The 9,721-nt window shown below is 36.7% G+C and overlaps 1 long non-coding RNA gene across 1 annotated transcript in view; it reads left to right on the forward strand.

Moving 5' to 3' along the window:
* Positions 1-3,994, forward strand: part of LOC129638677 (uncharacterized) — a 109,585-nt gene extending 105,591 nt beyond the window's left edge. Inside the window, exon 2 of the long non-coding RNA XR_008707965.1 lies at positions 3,720-3,994. This is a non-coding gene — a long non-coding RNA (uncharacterized LOC129638677). The remainder of the gene's footprint in view (positions 1-3,719) is intronic.
* Positions 3,995-9,721: the final 5,727 nt, after the last annotated feature.

Consider the following 9,721-nt stretch of genomic DNA (forward strand, 5'->3'; position numbering starts at 1 on the left):
ATATATCAATAACCTCAGATATACAGATGACACCAACCTTATGGCAGAAAGTGAAGAAGAACTAAAGAATCTCTTGAGGAAAGTGAAAGAGGAGAGTGAAAAAGTTGGCTTAAAACTTAACATTCAGAAAACTATGATCATGGCATCTGTTCCCATCACTTCATGGCAAATATATGAGGAAACAATGGAACAGTGATAGACTTTATTTTCTTTGACTCCAAAATCACTGCAGATGGTAACTGCAGCCATGAAATTAAAAGACACTTGCTCCTTGGATGAAAGGCTATGGCCAACCTAGACAGCATACTAAAAAGCAGAGACATTACTTTGTCAACAAAAGTCTTTATGGCAAAGCTATGGTTTTTCCAATAGTCATGTATGGATGTGAGAGTTGGACCATGAAGAAAGCTTAGTGCCAAAGTGTTGATGCTTTTGAACTGTGGTGTTGGAGAAGACTCTTGAGAGTCCCTTGGACTGCAAGGAGATCCAACCAGTCCATCCTAAAGGAAGTCAGTCCTGAATATTCACTGGAAGGACTGATGCTGAAGCTGAAATTACAATACTTTGGCCACCTGACGTGAAAGGCCCCGATGCTGGGAAAGATTAAGGGAAAGAGGAGAAGTGGACGACAGAGGATGAGATGGTTGGATGGCATCATTGACTCAATGGACATGAGTTTGAGCAAACTCCAGAAATTGGTGATGGACAGGGATGCCTGGCATGCTGCAGTTCATAGTGTCACAAATTGTCAGACACTACTGAGTTATTGAACTGAAATGAGTCATATGGGATTTAAGGCCCACCCTATTCCAGTATGACTGTATCTTTAAGTGCATCTGCAATTACTCTACTTCCAAATAAGTTCATATTCTTAGATTTTGGAAAGGACGTGAATTTTGGGGATGGAACATATATGATGATACTCCAATCTAGTACATTTGGTTGATAATTAAAAAAAAATATTTCTTGTCTTTTTATTAATTATTTGTTAATTTGTTTCTGTCTTTACATAGAGCTAAGGCAAAGTTAGGCACACATTCCCAACTTTTGCCTGTATAGATTGTTTCTTATTCATTCACTGATGGTATAACTCACCATGGGTACTCCACATACCTTCCAAATGCTGAAGTGCTTCAAGGTTCTGTCTTAAGACCTTTTTGGGTCTGCATTCCTCTTCAAAGTAGTCTTATATACACTTATGGTTTCAAAAAGCACTTATACACTGGTAATTCCTACATCATATCTCCAACCTAAATCTCCTTTCTGAGTTGTGAATTAATATAGCTAACTACTTGATTTTTATAAGTGGATATCTCATGGAGAACTCATTTTATTTCAGTTGACTCTCATTCACCTCTTGGCCCCTCACAACCACTGTCTGCTTTTACTCAACATTGAGTTACCTTTTCTAGAACTGCATATAGATGAAATTCTATAGTATGTAGTGCTTTGTGCCAGGCTTCTTCAGTTAGTGTAACACACATGATTGTATAAGTCAATAGTTTGTTCCACCTGATTGCTATATATCATTCCATTGTGTGCATTTACAATATTTTATTTATCCATTCATTAGTTGATAACCATTTTTATTGTTTCCATTTTTTGGCTATTATGAGTAAAGCCAATAAGTTGTTGAGAATATTTACACACAGATCTTTATGCTATATTTTCATTGTTTTTGGGTAAACACCTAGGATTAGAATTGCTATACTATATGGTAAGTGTATGGTCAACTTTAAGGAAAAAAAAAAAAAAACTACCAAACTTTTTTTTTAAAAGTAACTTGAATGTTTTGCCTTCCTTGCAAAAATGTGTTAGACTTCCTGTTGATCCAAATCCTTGACACTGTAGTATTTTTATCTTTCCAATGAATATGCACTGTACCATGGTATGGTTTACATTTAACTTTGCCAATGGGCAGTAATGTTGAGCTTCTTTTCTCATGCCTACCTGTTATCTTTCATAAAATGTCTTTTCACATATATGCCAATTATTCTAAAACTGGATTGTTTGTCTTCTTATTGCCGAGTTTCAAACATCTCTCTCTATCTCCATATTCCAAGTACACATTTTAAATCTGATATATTTTTTCAGAATCATTTTCATAGTCTGTGGCTTGCCTTGGCATTTTCTTAGCAATATCTTTTGCAATGTAAAGACTTTTAATTTTGATGAAATCTAATTTACATTGTTTCATTATTTGTAAATTGTGTGTCTAATTTAAAACCTTTTTTTTAACTCAAGATTCTTAGGAATTTATCCATGTTTCCCTCCAGAAATCTTATAGTTTTAGCTTTTACATTTATGTCTATAATTCATTTTAAGTTACATTTTGCTTTTCTTTTTAAATTTATTCATTTTAATTGGAAGCTAATTACTTTACAATATTGTAGTGGTTTTGCCATACATTGACATGAATTAATTTTTGAATATGGACATATAAATTCTTCTATTAATTCTTGAAATTATAGTTGTTTTTCATATTGATTTCCCTTAAAGTCTTTGTCAAACATCAATGGGAGAGGAACCAAGATGGCGGAGGAGTAGGATGGGGAGAACACTTTCTCCCCCACAAATTCATCAAAAGAGCATTTAAATGTTGAGTAAATTCCACAAAACAACTTCTGAATGCCAGCAGAAGACATCAGGCACCCAGAAAAGCAACCCAACTCTTCGAAAGGAGGTAGGAAAAAATATAAAAGACAAAAAAAGAGACAAAAGAGGGAGGGACAGAGTTCCGTCCTGGGAAGGGAGTCTTAAAAAGAGAGAAGTTTCCAAACACCAGGAAACCTTCTCACTGCCGAATCTGTGCCGAGCTTTGGAAGCACAGAGGGCAACATAAAAGGGAGAAAAAAAATAAATAAACAATTAAAAATTGCAGATTGTGAGCCCTATTGTAACTCCCCCAGCGGAGAAGCAGCGCAGACGCCTGCACACGGCATTAGCAAGCGGGGGCTGGGCAGGGAAGCGCGGCGTGGGCTGTGTCCCTTAGAGTAAGAATCGGCCCGAATGTCCTGAGCGCTATCTGAGTGAAATAATTTGGGCTAGCAAACCAGACTGTGGGATATCTACCACGCGAAAAGCCAGCCCTAACCTAAGACACCGCCAGGCCCACGCACAGAACAAAGGACTGAACAGATAGCCGGTTGTAGACCTTCCCCCTCCGGTGACAGGCAGCCAGAGCTGGAAGGGGGAAATCGCAGCCCCAGAGAGACACTATCTATAAAACTGTAAGCAGGCTTCTTTGCTAACTAAAACTTCTTGGGGGTCTGGACGGTCAACATCTGCCTGAGAAGGTGCGTCGGTTTTACACCCAGATAACCGAGTGGTGGGGAGGCGATAAGTCACAGCATTAGCGCCCACCAAACACATCACCTGAGCTGCTCGGATCTGGGAAGAGCACAAAACGCAGGCCCAACTGAGTCTGTGCCTCTGAGGACTACCCGAGTGCCTGAACCTGAGCGGCTTGGACCTGGGAGCTCAACCCAGGGCCGGCCTCTGATTGTTCCTGGTGGAACAACCTAGAGCCCGAGCAGTGTGGGCAGGGAGGCTACACGCACCACGAGCGGGCGCAGACCCAGTGTGGCTGAGGCACTGCAAGCGCACGCCAGTGTTATCTGTTTGCAGCATCCCTCCCTCCCTCCCCACAGCGGGGCTGAACAAGTGAGCCTAAATAAAATAAAAAAAAATAGTGTCCTCCACCGTCCCCTTTGTGTCAGGGCGGGAACCAGACACTGAAGAGACCAGCAAACAGAAGAAGCTATAACAGAGGGAAACGCCTTGGAAGCTACAGGCCATAGATTAAAACCCTGTGGTTACTACGGACTACATAGGAAGGGGCCTATAGATCTTGAGAAATATAAGTCAGACCAAGGAACTAGCCAAAAATGAACTGAACCCACAATACTCACAACAAAACCAGAGAAAGACCTAGATATATTTTTACTATTTTTACGATCAATCTTTCTTTCTTTTTTTTATTTTTTTTTAAATTTTAAGTCCTCTATTGTCCTTTAATTTTCACTTTTATAACTATTACTTTGCAAAAAAAAAAATAAGACCCTATTTTTTTTCTTCTTCAGCAAATTTCATATATATATTTTATAATTTTTTGACCGTGTTTTGTTTTTATTTTTTGTTTTTTCTTTTTCTTCTTTTCTTTAACATTGTATTTTTGAAATTCCAAACTCTACTCTAGATTTTTAATTTTAGCCTTTTAGTATATGTTATCAATTTTGTACCTATAGTTTTTTTCATAATTTCTGTGACTTTTTTTCCCCTCTGTTTCTTTCTCTTCTTCTTCTGTATAACATCATATATCTGCAATTCCAAACTCTACTCAAGATTTTTAATTTATGCTTTTTGGTATTAGATATCAATTTTGTACCTGTATTTTCTTTATAATTTTTGAGACATTGTTTTTGTTGGTTTGTTTCTCTCTTTATTTTTCTTCTTCTTTTTTTTAACATTGTATTTTTGAAATTCCAAACTCTACTCTAGATCTTTAACTTTTGCTTTTTGGTATTAGTTATCAATTTTGTACCTGTAGTTTCTTTATAAATTTTGCAACCTTGTTTGTTTCTCTTTCTTCGTTTTTTTCTCTCTTTCTTTTCCTTCTTCTTTTCTTTGACATCGTATTTTTGAAATTCCAAACTCTACTCTAGATTTTTAATTTTAGCCTTTTGGTATATGTTATCAATTTTGTACATATAGTTTTTTTTTTTTTATAATTTCTGTGACTTTTTTTTTCTTTTTTTTAACCCTCTGTTTCTTTCTCTTCTTCTTTTATATAACATCATATATCTGCAATTCCAAACTCTACTCAAGATTTTTAATTTATGCTTTTTGGTATTTGATATCAATTTTGTACCTGTATTTTCTTTATAATTTTTGCGACATTGTTTTTGTTGGTTTGTTTGTTTTCTCTCTTTATTTTTCTTCTTCTTCTTTTTTTTTTTTTTAACATTGTATTTTTGAAATTCCAAACTCTACTCTAGATTTTTAACTTTTGCTTTTTGGTATTAGTTATCAATTTTGTACCTGTAGTTTCTTTATAATTTTCGCAACCTTGTTTGTTTTTCTTTGTTCGTTTTTTCTCTCTTTCTTTTCCTTCTTCTTTTCATTAACATCGCATTTTTGAAATTCCAAACTTTACTCTAGATTTTTAATTTTTGCTTTTATGTATTTGTTACCAATTTTGTACCTTTAAAAATCCAAACTTCAGGACCCATTTTTCACTAGGGTACGAGATTACTGGCTTGACTGCTCTCTCTCCCTTTGGACTCTCCGTTTTCTCCACCAGGTCGCCTGTATCTCCTCCCTAACCCCTCTCTACTCTACCCAACTCTGTGAATCTCTGTGTGTTCCAGACGGTGGAGAACACTTAGGGAACTGATTACTGGCTGGATCTGTCTCCCACCTTTTCATTTCCCCCTTTTATCCTTCTGGCCACCTCTGTCTCCTGCCTCCTTCTTCTCTTCCCTGTATAACTCTGTGAACATCTCTGAGCGGTCCAGTTGTGGAGTGCACATAAGGAAGTGACTACTGGCTAGCCCACTCTCTCCACTATTGATTCCACCTCATCTCATTTGGGTCACCTCTAACTCCCTCCTCCCACTTCTCTTCTCTATGTAACACTGTGAACCTCTCTGAGTGACCCTCACAGTAGAGAAACTTTTCATCTTTAACACAGATGTTTTATCAATGGTGCTGTATAGAAGGAGAAGTTTTGAAACTACTGTAAAAATAAGACCGATAAATGGAAGTAGGAGGCTTAAGTCCAAACCCTGACTCCAGGGAACTCCTGACTCCAAGGAACATTAATTGACAGGAGCTCATCAAACACCTCCATACTGACACTGAAACCAAGCACCACACAAGGGCCTACAAGTTCCAGGGCAAGACATACCAAGCAAATTCTCCAGCAACAAAGGAACACAGCCCTGAGCTTCAAGATACAGGCTGCCCAAAGTCACCCCAAAACCATAGACATCTCATAACTCATTACTGGACATTTCATTACACTCCAGAGAGAAGAAATACAGCTCCATCCACCAGAACATCGAACAAGCTTCCCTAAACAGGAAACCTTGACAAGCCACCTGTACAAACCCACACACAGTGAGGAAATGTCACAATAAAGAGAACTCCACAAACTGCCAGAATACAGAAAGGACACCCCAAACTCAGCAATTTAAACAAGATGAAGAGACAGAGGAATAGCCAGCAGATAAAGGAACAGGATAAATGCCCACCAAACCAAACAAAGAGGAAGAGATAGGGAATCTACCTGATAAAGAATTCCGAATAATGATAGTGACATTGATCCAAAATCTTGAAATTAAAATGGAATCACAGATAAATAGCCTGGAGGCAAGGATTGAGAAGATGCAAGAAAGGTTTAACAAGGACTTAGAAGAAATAAAAAAGAGTCAATATATAATGAATAATGCAACAAGTGAAATTAAAAACACTCTGGAGGCAACAAATAGTAGAATAACAGAGGCAGAAGATAGGATTAGTGAATTAGAAGATAGAATGGTAGAAATAAATGAATCAGAGAGGATAAAAGAAAAACGAATTAAAAGAAATGAGGACAATCTCAGAGACCTCCAGGACAATATTAAACGCTACAACATTCGAATCATAGGGGTCCCAGAAGAAGAAGACAAAAAGAAAGACCATGAGAAAATACTTGAGGAGATAATGGTTGAAAACTTCCCTAAAGTGGGGAAGGAAATAATCACCCAAGTCCGAGAAACCCAGAGAGTCCCAAACAGGATAAACCCAAGGCGAAACACCCCAAGACACATATTAATCAAATTAACAAAGATCAAACACAAAGAACAAATATTAAAAGCAGCAAGGGAAAAACAACAAATAACACACAAGGGAATACCCATAAGGATAACAGCTGATCTTTCAATAGAAACTCTTCAAGCCAGGAGGGAATGGCAAGACATACTTAAAATGATGAAAGAAAATAACCTACAGCCCAGATTATTGTACCCAGCAAGGATCTCATTCAAGTATGAAGGAGAAATCAAAAGCTTTTCAGACAAGCAAAAGCTGAGAGAACTCTGCACCACCAAACCAGCTCTCCAACAAATACTAAAGGATATTCTCTAGACAGGAAACACAAAAACGGTGTATAAATTCGAACCCAAAACAATAAAGTAAATGGCAACAGGGTCATACTTATCAGTAATTACCTTAAACGTAAATGGGTTGAATGCCCCAACCAAAAGACAAAGACTGGCTGAATGGATACAAAAACAAGACCCCTACATATGCTGTCTACAAGAGACCCACCTCAAAACAGGGGACACATACAGGCTGAAAGTGAAGGGCTGGAAAAAGATTTTCCATGCAAATAGGGACCAAAAGAAAGCAGGAGTAGCAATACTCATATCAGATAAAATAGACTTTAAAACAAAGACTGTGAAAAGAGACAAAGATGGTCACTACATAATGATCAAAGTATCAATCCAAGAAGAAGATATAACAATTATAACTATATATGCACCCAACACGGGAGCACCGCAGTATGTAAGACAAATGCTAACAAGTATGAAAGGAGAAATTAACAATAACACAATAATAGTGGGAGACTTTAATACCCCACTCACTCCTATGGATACATCAACTAAACAGAAAATTAACAAGGAAACACAAACTTTAAAAGATACAATAGACCAGTTAGACCTAATTGATATCTATAGGACATTTCATCCAAAAACAATGAATTTCACCTTTTTCTCAAGCGCACATGGAACCTTCTCCAGGATAGATCACATCCTGGGCCATAAAGCTAGCCTTGGTAAATGCAAAAAAACAGAAATCATTCCAAGCATCTTTTCTGACCACAATGCAGGAAGATTAGATCTCAATTACAGGAGAAAAATTATTAAAAATTCCAACATATGGAGGCTGAACAACACGCTGCTGAATAACCAACACATCACAGAAGAAATCAAAATGTGCATAGAAATGAATGAAAATGAAAACACAACAACCCAAAACCTGTGGGACACGGTAAAAGCAGTCCTAAGGGGAAAGTTCATAGCAATACAGGCACACCTCAAGAAACAAGAAAAAAGTCAAATAAATAACCTAACTCTACACCTAAAGCAACTAGAAAAGGAAGAAATGAAGAACCCCAGGGTTAGTAGAAGGAAAGAAATCTTAAAACTTAGAGCAGAAATAAAAGCAAAAGAAACAAAAGAGATCATAGCAAAAATCAACAAAACCAAAAGCTGGTTTTTTGAAAGGATAAATAAAATTGACAAGCCATTAGCCAGACTCATCAAGAAACAAAGGGAGATAAATCAAATCAATAAAATTAGAAATGAAAATGGAGAGATCACAACAGATAACACAGAAATACAAAGGATCATAAGAGACTACTATCAACAATTATATGCCAAAAAAAATGGACAACGTGGAAGAAATGGACAAATTCTTAGAAAAGTACAACTTTCCTAAACTCGATCAGGAAGAAATAGAAAATCTAAACAGACCCATCACAAGCACGGAAATTGAAACTGTAATCAAAAATCTTCCAGCAAACAAAAGCCCAGGTCCAGACGGTTTCACAGCTGAATTCTACCAAAAATTTAGAGAAGAGCTAACACCTATCCTACTCAAACTCTTCCAGAAAATTGAAGAGGATGGTAAACTTCCAAACTCATTCTATGAGGCCACCATCACCCTAATACCAAAACCTGACAAAGATCCCACAAAAAAAGAAAACTACAGGCCAATATCACTGATGAACATAGATACAAAAATCCTGAACAAAATTCTAGCAATCAGAATCCAACAACACATTAAAAAGAACATACACCATGACCAAGTGGGCTTTATCCCAGGGATGCAAGGATTCTTCAATATCCGCAAATCAATCAATGTAATACACCACATTAACAAATTGAAAAATAAAAACCATATGATTATCTCAATAGATGCAGAGAAAGCCTTTGACAAAATTCAACGTCTATTTATGATTAAAACTCTCCAGAAAGCAGGAATAGAAGGAACATACCTCAACATAATAAAAGCTATATATGACAAACCCACAGCAAACATTATCCTAAATGGTGAAAAATTGAAAGCATTTCCTCTAAAGTCAGGAACAAGACAAGGGTGCCCACTTTCACCATTACTATTCAACATAGTTTTGGAAGTTTTGGCCACAGCAATCAGAACAGAAAAAGAAATAGAAGGAATCCAAATTGGAAAAGAAGAAGTAAAGCTCTCACTGTTTGCAGATGACATGATCCTCTACATAGAAAACCCTAAAGACTCCACCAGAAAATTACTAGAACTAATCAATGACTATCGTAAAGTTGCAGGATATAAAATCAACACACAGAAATCCCTTGCATTCCTGTACACTAATAATGAGAAAACAGAAAGAGAAATTAAGGAAACAATTCCATTCACCATTGCAACGGAAAGAATAAAATACTTAGGAATATATCTACCTAAAGAAACTAAAGACCTATATTTAGAAAACTATAAAACACTGATGAAAGAAATCAAAGAGGACACTAACAGATGGAGAAATATACCATGTTCATGGATTGGAAGAATTAATATATTGAAAATGAGTATACTACCCAAAGCAATCTATAGATTCAATGCAATCCCTATCAAGCTACCAACAGCATTCTTCACAGAGCTAGAACAAATAATTTCACAATTTGTATGGAAATACAAA

Source organism: Bubalus kerabau, chromosome X (assembly GCF_029407905.1).
Source record: "Bubalus kerabau isolate K-KA32 ecotype Philippines breed swamp buffalo chromosome X, PCC_UOA_SB_1v2, whole genome shotgun sequence".
Lineage (NCBI taxonomy): Eukaryota > Metazoa > Chordata > Mammalia > Artiodactyla > Bovidae > Bubalus > Bubalus kerabau.